This window comes from Carcharhinus amblyrhynchos, chromosome 8 (assembly GCF_965287045.1).
Source record: "Carcharhinus amblyrhynchos chromosome 8, sCarAmb.v2.hapA, whole genome shotgun sequence".
In the NCBI taxonomy this organism is placed as follows: Eukaryota; Metazoa; Chordata; class Chondrichthyes; order Carcharhiniformes; family Carcharhinidae; genus Carcharhinus; species Carcharhinus amblyrhynchos.
The window spans coordinates 13894136-13906744 of NC_137331.1; positions in this window are offsets into that span (position 1 = coordinate 13894136).

The window sequence follows — 12609 nt, forward strand, 5'->3', positions numbered from 1 at the left end:
TACGAATACCCCATTGACTTCCATAGTGTGCGTTCAGAATCAGAGGCGTCCCTCTGTAAATGTTAAGCCTCAGCTTTCTCTGGCATTCCATTCGTCCCTAACGCAGGCACTCGATTTAGACCCTGATTACCCCCAATGGGAACAATCACAGATTTCCACTTCAACACAGGGAGAGGGTTGGCCTACTCAAGGACAGGGGACGGAATCTATGGGCAAAGTATAAATAATTACTTTGCGTCATATTCACCGAAGAGAAGGACTGTGGATGATGGGAAAGGGAGTGTAGATCGTTTGAGTCATGTTGAGATCAAAAAGGAGGTATTGGGGTTCTTGAGAAACATTAAGGTAGATCAGTTCCCAGGGCCTAGTGGGATATACCCTAAAATATTGAGAGCGGCAAGGGAGGAAATTGCTGGGACCTTGCAAGAAATCTTTGTATCCTCACTGGCTTCAGGAGAGGTCCAAGAGGATTGGAGAATAGCCAATGTTGTTCTTTTGTTTAAGAAGAGTAGCAAGAATAATCCAAGTAATTACAGGCTGGTGAGCCTGACATCAGTGGTAGGGAAGTTATTGGAGAGGATTCTTTGAGACAGGATTTACTCCCACTTGGAAATAGGTGGACATATTAGTGAGAGGCAACATGATTTTGTGTCAGGAAGGTCATGTCTCACTAACTTGATCGGGTTTTTCAAGGAAGTGATGAAAATGATTGAGGGTAGGGCAGTGGATGTTGTCTACATGGACTTCAGTAAGGCCTTTAACAAGGTCCATCATAGCAGACTGGTGCAGAAGGTAAAGTTGCGCAGGGTCAGAGGTGAGCTGGCAAGATGGAGACAGAACTGGCTTGGTGATAGAAAACAGGATTGCAGTGGAAGGCTGTGTATCTGAATGGAGGGCTGTGACAAGTGGCGTTCATGATGTGGAGATGCCAGCGTTGGACTGGGAAGTGGCATTCCTCAGGGATCACTGCTGGTACTTTTTGCCGCTTGTAATAAATATAAGTGATTTGGAGGAAAATGTAACTGGTTTGATTAGTAAGTTTGAGGATGACACAAAAGTTGGATTTGTGGATAGCAGAGGATATAGCAGGAAATAGATTGGTTGGAGGCTTGGGTGCAGAGATGGCAGATAGAGTTTAATTTGAGAAATGTGAGATAATTCATTTTGGAAGGCTTCCTACAGATTGGAAATATACAGTAAATGGCAGAACCCTTAAGACTGATTGAAGTCCCTGGCCACAATGAACAAGGCCTCGGGATGTTTTGTCTCATTTGTTTTCCAGAAATTGGACATTTGCAGGCAGTAAACTGGGAAGGGGGGGCCTTGGGACTGCATTGTTTCACTCTCACCTGCTGGCCTGCATGTTTTACACACTTCTTGGAGTGACTGCTTCTTTTCGAGTCTGAGAAACGATGAGAATAGTTGGCGGTATTAGGGATATAGTTGTGTCCAATGAGGTTCTTCGCTCTGGTTGGTGTGTGGATGGAGAATTTGTTGCCTTGTTTGGGGTTCCTGCATCGGTAGATGGGCCTGAGCAGTTGGGTGTTCTGGGTAGCTATTGGGCTGTGCTTTGGCTTTGCTGGTAGGTGGATGTCTCAACCACACTCTGAGGTGAATGGGTCAAAGGCCAGTAAGTGGATGGTGTCCCTGGGGTCACACTTGTGGATGAGCTGGTGTCTGGGTCCGTTGTTGTGGTCCACTGGGTCACAGCCAGGTCATGGTCTCCCTTTGGAGGTCGGAGGATCTCTAGACCTGCGAGTAAATTTAAAAGAGCAGCATCAGTGATTGTTAGGCACGGAGTTGATTTTTAGGAGATTTTTAGGTGATTGTAGGAAGGGGAGGGGTGTGAGTTCTTGGGGCTTGCAGGAGGTCACAGCTCTCTGGGTCAGACAGTTCGGGGATTGGGGGAAGAGAAAGTTCCAGCTCCAGGGATGCAGGACTGGTCATTGGAGAACAGCAGAGCGAAGGTCCCGGTTTCGGCACTGTTTTCTTGGTCTCTGGGTATGTATTGGGATACAGTGAAAAGTATTGTTTCTTGCCCACTATGCAGATAAAACATATCATATATAGAGTACATAAGGGAGAAAGAAAAGAGCGGGTGCAGAATATAGTGTTAGTCATAGCTTAGGGTGTAGAGAAAGATCAACTTAATATAAGATAGTTCCATTCAAATCTGATGACAGCAGGGAAGAAACTGTTCTTGAATAGGTTGATATGTGACTTCATAGAGTCAATAGGCTCATAGAGATTTACAGCATGGAAACAGACCCTTCGGCCCAACTTGTCCATGCTGCCCTTTTTTTAACCCCTAAGCTAGTTCCAATTGCCCACATTTGGCCCACATCCCTCTATACCCATCTTATCTTTGTAACTGTCTAAATGCTTTTTAAAAAACAAAATTGTACGTGTCTCTACTCCCACCTCTGGTGGCTTGTACTAGATATTCATCACCCTCTGTGTGAAACAATTGCCCCTCTGTATACTTTTGTATCTCTCTCCTCACAGCTTAAACCTATGCCCTCTAGTTTTAGACTCCCCTATCTTTGGGAAAAGATATTGACCTTCTAGCTGATCTATGACCCTCATTATTTTATAGACCGCTATAAGATTACACCTCAGTCTTCTGTGCTCCAGAGAAAAAAGTCCCAGTCCATCTCCTTATAACTCAAACCATCAAGTCCTGGTAGTATCCTAGTAAATCTTTTCTGCACTCTTTCTAGTGTAATAATAATCTTTCTATAATGGAGAGACCAGAATTGTACACAGTATTCCAAGTGTGGCCTTACCAATGTCTTGTACAACTTCAACAAGATATTCCAGCTCCTGTATACAATGTTCTGACCAAATGAAACCAAGCATGCCAAATGCTTTCTTCACCGCTCTGTCCACCTGTGACTCCACGTTCAAGGAGCTATGAACATGTACCCCTAGATCTCTTTGTTCTGTAACTCTCCCCAGCAAATTGCCATTAACTGAGTAAGTCCTGCCCTGGTTCAATCTACCAAAATGCATCACCTCACATTTATCTACATTAAACTCCATCTGCCATTTGTCAGCCCACTGGCCCAATTGATCAAGATCTCGTTGAAATCCGAGATGACTTTGCCACACTCTGGTGCCTGTTTGGTTACATTGAGGGAAAATTTAGTATGGCCAATGCACCTAACCAGCACGTCTTTCAGAATGTGGGAGGAAATCCATGCAGACATGAAGAGAACGTGGAGACTCCACACAGACGTGACTCAAGCCAGGAATCAAATTGGGGTTCCTGGTGCTGTGAGGCAGCAGCGCTAACCACTCTGCCACCATGCTGTCCCACTGCTTGGACTGCAGTGGCTTTCCTGCCAGTCGAAGATCATGGAGAAGAGGATCAGGCCAGAAGAGGTGCAAAAGATTTTTTAACTTGCTCATGGAGCAAGAAAGAATGATTCTCCCTGCCAGGCGGCGAAGGCTCAAACTACTTCTGCTGTGGGATCCATTCCCTCATCATGATCACACTGACCCCTATAAAAGACACTGGTAGCTAATCCTGCCATCTGCCTGGTGTCACCAAGCTTCTCCCTAGTTTCATAATTGAAATATGTGTGCGGTAATAAGCCTTAAATCACATTGGTGATTTATTGAACAAATGGACAAGTTATGCATTTATACAGACCAGCTCCAAACAGATACAGATCAAGTTCCACCAACTCCCAGGCTCACACTGCGTGCGCCAACACTCGATAGGCTGTGGTTCATGTGTTTTATTCTGATAGGTCCCTGGGAGGGCCATGAGACCCACAAGCCATCACCGCTTAAAGGGCCCACTCTGTCACATTGCTCCCCCCTTGAATTCCCTTACAATCATACAAATAAATCTTTATTCTTATGCGAGAAATAAAAGAATGACCAGGGTGAGGGTTAGGGCCAGTCAAGGATAGTAGTGGGAACTTGTGCATGGAATCAGAAGAGATAGGTGAGGCGTTGAATGAATACTTTTTTCAGTATTCAGTAAGAGAGGCCATGTTTTTGAGGATGAGTGCATGATACAGGCTAATAGGATAGCAGAGGTAGATGTTATGAGGGAAGATGTATTAGCAATTTTGAAAAACCTGAGAATCGATAAGTCCCCTGGGCCATGTGGGATACATCCTAGGATACTTTGGGAGGCAAGGGATGAGATTGTGGAGCCTTTAGCTTTGATCTTTGTGTCGTCACTGTCTACAGGGATTGTGCCAGAGGACTGGAGAGTGGTGAATGTTGTTCCTCTCTTCAAGAAAGGAAATAGGAATGACCCTGGTAATTATAGGCCAGTTCATCTTACTTCGGTGGTTGGTGAGTTAATGGAAAGGGTCCTTAGAGATAGGATTTATGACCATTTGGAAAGATTCAGTTCAATCCAGGATAGTCAGCATGGTTTTATCAGAGGTAAGTCCTGCCTCACAAATTTGATTGAATTCTTTGAGGAGGTAACTAAGTGTGTAGATGAAGGTAGAGCAGTTGATGTCATTTACATGGATTTCAGTACGGTGTTTGATAAGGTTCTCCATGGTAGGCTCCTGAAGAAGGTAAGGAGGTGTGGGCTAGAAGGAAATTAGGCCGATTGGATAAGTAACTGGCTGTCTTATGGAAGACAGAGGGTGGTGGTGGAAGGAACATTTTCAGACTGGAGGTCATTACCAGCGGTGTACCACAGGGATCAGTGCTGGGTCCTCTGCTATTTGTGATTTTTATCAATGACTTGGAAGAGGGGGCTAAAGGGTGGGTTAATAAATTTGCTGATGACACCAAGATTGGTGGAGTAGTGGATGACGTGGAGGGATCTTGCAGGCTGCAAAGAGACATTGATAGGATGCGGAGCTGGGCCCAAAAGTGGCAGATTGAGTTTAACACTGATAAGTGTGAGGTGATTCATTTTGGTAGGACAAACTTGAATGCAGATTACAGGGTCAATGCCAAGGTTCTGAGGAATGTGAAGGAACAGAGAGATCTTGGGGTTCATATCCACAGATCTCTGCAGGTTGCCACCCAAGTGGATAGAGCCGTGAAGAAGACTTATAATGTGTTAGCATTTATTTACAGGGGGTTTGAGTTTAAGAGCCGTGGGGTTATGCTGCAACTATACCGGACCTTGGTGAGACTACATTTGGAATATTTTGTTTAGTTCTGGTCACCTCATTATAAGAAGGAATTGGAAGCATTGGAGAGAGTGCAGAGGAGATTTACCAGGATGTTGCCTGGTTTGGAGGGTAGGTCTTATGAGGAAAAGTTGAGGGAGCTGGGGCTTTTCTCTTTAGAATGGAGGAGGATGAGAGGTGACTTAATAGAGGCTTATAAGATGATGAGGGGGATAGATAAAGTGGATGTGCAGAGACTATTTCCTTGGGTGGATGTCGCTGTTACTAGGGGGCATAACTATAAGGTTCATTGTGGGAGATATAGGAGAGATGTCCGAGGTAGATTCTTTACTCAGGGAGTGGTTGGGGTGTGGAATACACTGCCTGCTGTGATAGTGGAGTTGGACACTTCAGGGACTTTCAAGTGGTTATTGGATAGGCACATGGAGCACACCCAAATGATAGGGAGTGGGATAGCTTGATTTTGGGTTTGGACATAGCTTGGCACAACATTGAGGGCAGAAGGGCCTGCACTGTGCTGTACTATTCTATGTTTCTATATAAAACTATGTACAGTCAAAACAGAATTTCAGGAGAGGGAGCAATGTGGCAAAGTTAATAAAGTTAATCGATCTGGGACTTCTGAACTCTTGAGGAACATTGTAACTCTGTGACTGGGTTTTCCAAGCTGGAAGTATCAGAATCTATGACAGTGGTAGTTGAATTGACAGACCAGGGCCAATGCCCTCTTTGGGGCGGCACAGCGGTTAGCACTGCTACCTCACAGTGCCAGGGACCCAGGTTCAATTCCCGGTGTTGAACCAGGGCCAATGCCCTCTTTGGGGTGGCACAGCGGTTAGCACTGCTATCTCACAGTGCCAGGGACCCAGGTTCAATTCCCGACTTGAGTCACTGTCTGTGGGGAGCCTGCACGTTCTCCCCGTGTCTGCAAGGGTTTCCTCCAGGTGTTCCGGTGTCTGGAAATTCAATTTTACTGGCTTCAGCCAATCTCGTCCTTTTTACTATCATCAGGAGTAGCTGGACAGACTGATGCTAATATTATACCAATGTTAACGTCATGTCCATTATCTTCAGTGCCCCCCCATATGAGTTGCCAACTTGGCCATTGTACTTCTAAACTTCCCTGTAAATATTTGTATGTTTGCTCTCCTATTACCATGACTGAAGTACCTGAATCGACCTCCATAGTTAATGGACGCCCGTTAATGATAAGGATGATTTTGATTGAGGGGGTAATATTTAACTTTACAATGCTGAGCTTATAAACTTCGGACTTCCAAACATTCCTCAATCTTGCAGGAATAACGGATGTGTAGAGTATAGGGCTAACGGTAGGACTCTGAATAGTGTGGATGAACAGAGGGATCTAGGTGTATGTGTACACAGATCCCTGAAAGTTGGGAATCAAGTAGATAGGGTTGTTAAGAAGGCATACGGTTTCTTGGCGTTTATTGGTAGGGGGATTGAATTTAGGAGCCGCAGCGTCATGTTGCAACTGTACAAAACTCTGGTGCGGCCGCACTTGGAGTATTGTGTGCAGTTCTGGTCCCCACATTATAGGAAGGATGTGGAGGCTTTGGAGAGGGTGCAGAGGAGGTTTACCAGGATGTTGCCTGGTATGGAGGGGAGGTCCTATGAGGAGAGACTGAGGGATTTGAGGTTGTTTTCGTTAGAAAGAAGGCGGCTACGAGGGGACCTTATTGAAACATATAAGATGATTAGAGGTTTAGATAAGGTGGACAGTGATAGCCTTTTTCCTCGGATGGAGAAAGCTAGCACAAGGGGACATAGCTTTAAATTAAGGGGTGGTAGTTATAGGACGGATGTCAGGGGTAGGTTCTTTACCCAGAGGGTGGTGAGGGATTGGAATGCCCTGCCTGCTGCAGTTGTAAATGCACCTAGTTTGGGGGCGTTTGAGAGATCCGTGGATAGGTTTATGGATGGAAAGGGTTTGGTTTAGGTTAGAGGGTCATTGCTTTTTAACTGGTCGGCGCAACATCGTGGGCCGAAGGGCCTGTTCTGCGCTGTAATGTTCTATGTTCTATGTTCTATGCTTGCTGGGGACAGTTTTTTTGGAAACTAGATGCAGTCTGTTTAGCTCTGCGTCTGGCTTGTATGTGGCCATTCCTATTGCTCCTGAAACAAATGAGCTTTATATATTTGCATCTATCTAGGGGATGGGCTCTTTCACTGTGATAACATGAGTCAAACCCATGTGGTTGCCAGCTTCTCTTTGTTTACTTGGGTTCCGCTTGGCCCTCACTATTGGTATTTAGAGTACCTTGTCACTCAAAAGTGCTTTGCTCAGTGACTTCAGTTGCTTGAGCCAAATCGCTGCCTTGTCCAGGGATATTTTAGTTTCTGCCAGCAACTTCTTCTGCATGTCTCATATGTGGTATTAATAACTTAAACAATCATGTGACGTATCACTTAGAGATGGACCAAACACACAAGAGGCGACCTTACCAAAAAAGATTCTAAATGACAAATGGGCATAAAAACAGGGGAATTTCGGACTTGTTTTTTGGCAAGAGAAAAAAAACAAATTTCATGACGCTTTGGAAAAGAAAATGTGGCAAAGTGTGATTGGGAATGGATGGAGTCTATCCACATCAGGAAGCTGACTGCAAACTGCTAGAAGGCATTATTGTGCATGCGCCCTGATCTCCCAATGCTCTATTTCAAGAGTATACAGGGAGATTATCATTCCCACCCCCTCCCCTCCTGATCACAACCCCACCTGGCCAATTGCCAGCCCCGGTTGATCAGCAGCCTGGCGACCCCTGATGCAGAGTGCGCAGCCTCCCTGTGCTGCCTCCCCTTCAGGCTCTGTCCCCTCGCCTTAGGTTCCACCTCTTGGCAGTGCCTGGTGGGCAGTGCCAGGGTGCCCTGTGGGCACTGCCAGCGTGCCATCACTGCTTGGCTTGGGTGGCAAAAGCAGAAACCGCCTCCCCTGGACCCCGAGCGGCTGAGTGGAATTTACATCACTGCATCATAATGGAAGACTGGGGATTGGAGTGTACAAAGAGTACAAAGAACAACACAGCATGGGAAACAGGCCCTTCGGCCCAACGAGCCCGCGCCGCCGTCCCATTGTCTCAGTGACCTATTCATGATTTTAGTCTATGCCTAATGTGCGAGGATCAGGGAGATCGAAGCCTTTCAACGTACTGGCCCCAATTTTCAACCTTCACATCAAACGGATCGATTATTTTTCCCCAAATAATGGCATAGCTATTTGCCCATGGTCGGTACAAATGACTTCTCAGCTTCTCTGTAGGCGTTCAACCTTTCCCCTCCAAATGTTAACTTTTTTAGTGTTTGTAGGACCATTTATTCTTGTAGCTGATTTCGTAATGTGAGATAGTAAGATGAGGAATCTTCAAATCACAACCTAGAGTTATTAAACATCAATTATACATATATACAGACAAACTCAGAACAGATACAGGTCTATACCCACCAATCCCAAGCTCTTATTGCAGGTTCCACCTGCTCTAACACTCAATAGGTTTGTGCCCTCTGTTCCAATACGTCCCAGGAGGGCCACATGCTCCAAAAGCTATCGCCACTTTAAGGTGCCACGCTACACACAGGCTGCAATGAGGTCTCAGAGTTGAAAAAGCCTGGGACTCACTTCCAAAGCAGCAAGTGATTATCCAACCCTCTATCGCCAGCTCTGCATTAGAAAGGGGTTCCCCATGCCAAAGGACATCTCTTATTTAAAGAGCTGACAGACAATCTGCTTCCAGATTTCTGGGCATGCTGCTCTGTGTTTAGACGCCCCAGGGTGCAAGTGACGTAGTATGGGGATTCTCTCCCCATGTCAGCAAATGCCCTGTCTCTGCCCACTCTGCGTTTTGATCACACGGCCAATTTCAGTGATAACATCCTAATGCTGCAGCATTCTTGAATCCCAGCAGAACATCCAAAGACAAATTTTACATGAACCTGACTCTGATGGAACCAACAAGCAAAGCATTGACAAATACGCAATCAATCTTATTCGTTCAATGTTTACTCCATGCTGTTCAGAGGCTCTTGTCTCCTATAAGTGCCGGTATTGGTTGGGGCAGGAAGGAAGGGAGGATGGAAGAAAGGAAGGAAAGAAAGGAAGGAAAGAAAGAACTTGAAGCTGTGTTCTGAAGTATATTGGTCAGTCATTCAGATGTTGATTTTGTGTTAAGGATCTATTTAAAGCATTACTCAGGCAAGCTGCCCTTGTGAAATCATTGTATACAAATTGTTGTATATGATGAATGAGAATCTCAAGTAGGTTTAGGCACAATGATCAAGAATAAATGCTTCTCCTCTGGTTAGACACCTGAGGAGAAACAGACACATAGTTACTTTCCCAAATGTCTAAATATTCGATGAAGATGAAATGTCAAAAATGCGTACTGCTTATATTAAAGAAAATTTCTAGTTATTTAACTCCCCCTAGAGGAGACAGCTAAAACAACCACAGCAGCTGCAAAAACAGGTCTTCTGGTGATAAGTTATCACACATTTAAGTCAATGCAAATTTTATTTTTTTAGTTTCGTATCCATGCAAAATATGTATCCAGATCAGTTACTAAGGTGGCAACACATTCAATTTTAAACAAAGTACAAAATAGCCAAGATAAAAGAATTGCGGGAAATTGGGAACAGAAATGAAAATTTTGGAAATACACAAAGGGTCTGACCCCATTTTGGATGTAATCATATTCCGCAATGAGATTAGCATAAAATAAACTTACACCACTGATTTCACACCAGCTACAGTGTAACTGCAATCACTACAAAATGACGGTTACAAAAATCCCAATCGGTCAGCTTTTCAAATGTTTTTGACTTCCTATCAGTTCTCCAATCTCAGTGAAGTTTCATTCATAGCATCATAGAACCCTACAGTGCAGAAAGAGGCCCTTCGGCCCATCGAGTCTGCACCAAACACAATCCCACCCAGGCCCTACCCCCATATCCCTACATATTATACCCACTAGTCCAGGGATGCATAGGTTAGAGGGATTAGTGGGTATAATATGTAGGGATATGGCGGTAGGGCCTGGGTGGGATTGTGTTGGGTGCAGACTCGATGGGCCGAAGGGCCTCTTTCTGTAGGGTTCTATGTTCTATGTTGTCCCTCTAACCTGCACATCCCTGGACACACTAAGGGGCAATTTCTTAGCATGGCCAATCAACCCAACCCGCACATCTTTGGACTCTGGGAGGAAATCGGAGTACTCGGAGGAAACCCACACAGACACGAGGAGAATGTGCAAACTCCACACAGACAGTGACCCGAGCCAGGAATTGAACCCAGGACCCTGGAGCTGTGAAGCAGCAGTGTTAACTACTGTGCTGCCCAAATTCTTGTCTAGAGATCAGTGTGTCAAGATATCTGAAGTAAAAAGATGCCTATAAAAATAACCAACTGGTTGTTCACTTAGCTAATGACAAAGCCACATCAGAAAAGAACAGTTTTCCAAAGTGATACACAGATGTAAGAATTTCATTTGAATCTGATTCAGCCATTGAGGAGGAAAGGGGGAGGATTTTGTGTTTCATGTTACTCCAGAAGAATGTGGTGCAAACGCCACATCAGCTTACTGATGTCTTTCAGAATCTCCTGGGGGAACGATTGGTGATATGCCAGATTGGTTGTCCAGATATGGATGCATATTTGGTAAAAGGGTGCAATAATGGAAAAAATACTTTGATGTATTTCCCACCAATTGTGCCTGAGGAACAGTGGGTATTTGAAATGCTGGACATCCATAATGCCAGTGTTAAAGGATTGCATCAATCAATATAACCAATGAATGGTTATATTGATTGATTCAATGTGACCATCGATCAGGTAATTAATCATACATCATAAATTAGCCATTGAGCATAAAGAGGAAAAAAAATGTCAAGTCAAATTTCTGTGAAGAGTTTGCAGAAGGTTGTAGTAAGAGGAGGTCAGCAGAACCACTGTGGAAACTCTTTGATATTAATTTGGATCAGATCCAAAGTTTGGCAGATACATGTCACTGTCAGAGGTACCCAAACATTGTTAAAGATATTTCCGGCCTGCTCATTATGGGGTTCTCAGAAGCACCTCTTAGAAAAAAGCCTGCTTCCTTGACAATTGGTCAGCATCAAGTGGCTGAGATCTCAGACTCTTTTGGAACAGCTTGTGCCCAAGGGAAATTGTTGCTTGCTTGATAGCTTGTTCTCTTTGACCTATACTATCAATTGTATAGTGTTTACTTGCACATAATAAATTGGTTAAGTGCTTATAGTTTCTTAAATGGCTAAATGATATTTTTATAGAGTTGTAGTAAGAGAACGTTTTATAAATAAATGGCTGTGTTTTAACAGTTCTTCAAACATATTGTTCTTACTATAGAATTCAATAGTTCTGTATGGAGAGCACACATGGAAGTGCAATAGATTGGCACAGGGCTTCTGCAGTAAAAAGTCTGACAACACCAGGTTTAAGTCCAACCGATTTATTTGATAGTAAACTCACTAGCTTTCGAAGTTTCCCTCTTCTTCAGTTTGCACCTGAAGAAGAGGGAAACCTCGAAAGCTGGTGAGTTTACTATCAAATAAATCGGTTGGACTTAAACCTGGTGTTGTCAGACTTTTTACTGTGTTTACCCCAGTCCAACGCCGGCATATCCACAACAGGGCTTCTGAGCAGCCATGGGGTGAGGGTACAAGGTGTCATGAGTCGGCATGGATGGAGCAGGGCTTGTGGTGGTGAGGGGTGAATGCTAATTTTTTTATTTTATTGATTTTATTTTAACTGAAATAAAATCTTGGAGCACTGAGGAATGTCTTTTAGCCAGCCTGCCTCGACTCCCTGCAGCCCCTGTGAGAGTGGTGGGCCCAATTCCAATTATGAAAATGTTACCTTTGGAGGCACCTTTTCCCTTGGCTGGTCCAGCTGAGACAGGAAACATGTTACGGCTGCTACTCATCTCAAAAGTTGAAAATCGAGCCTATTGTGTCCAAACCATTTGACATATAAATAATATTTATAAGATTCATTTCTGTAGTTATGAGTTATTTAAATTAATAGTCAAACCCTGTATTAAGTGTCTGCAATTACACTGTTCCTTTCTGCAACATAAACAAATTTTAACCTAATTGGTTAGTTGAGAATTTCTTCATAAACACAGATGTCCAGCGAGGGGCATACACGTGATGGGTCATACTAGGGCTGCTCTTGGATGTTTGAGATTAGCTTAGTGCTTCATGTCGTTAGTGTGTGCTTAAACTGGACCAGATGCTGGGCAACACGACAGCTCAGTGACTACCACTGTTTGCTGTGCAGACACATGGATTTGGGCCAGTGTCTGTGGGAGTTTGCGCATTCTCCCCGTGCTTGCGTGGGTTTTCTCCGGGCGTTCCGGTTTCCTCCCACACCCCAAAGATGTGCTATTAGGCTGATTGGCGTAACAAATTGTCCCTAAATTAGTCTCCCCTCAATGTGGAATGCCATAAGCATAGACAA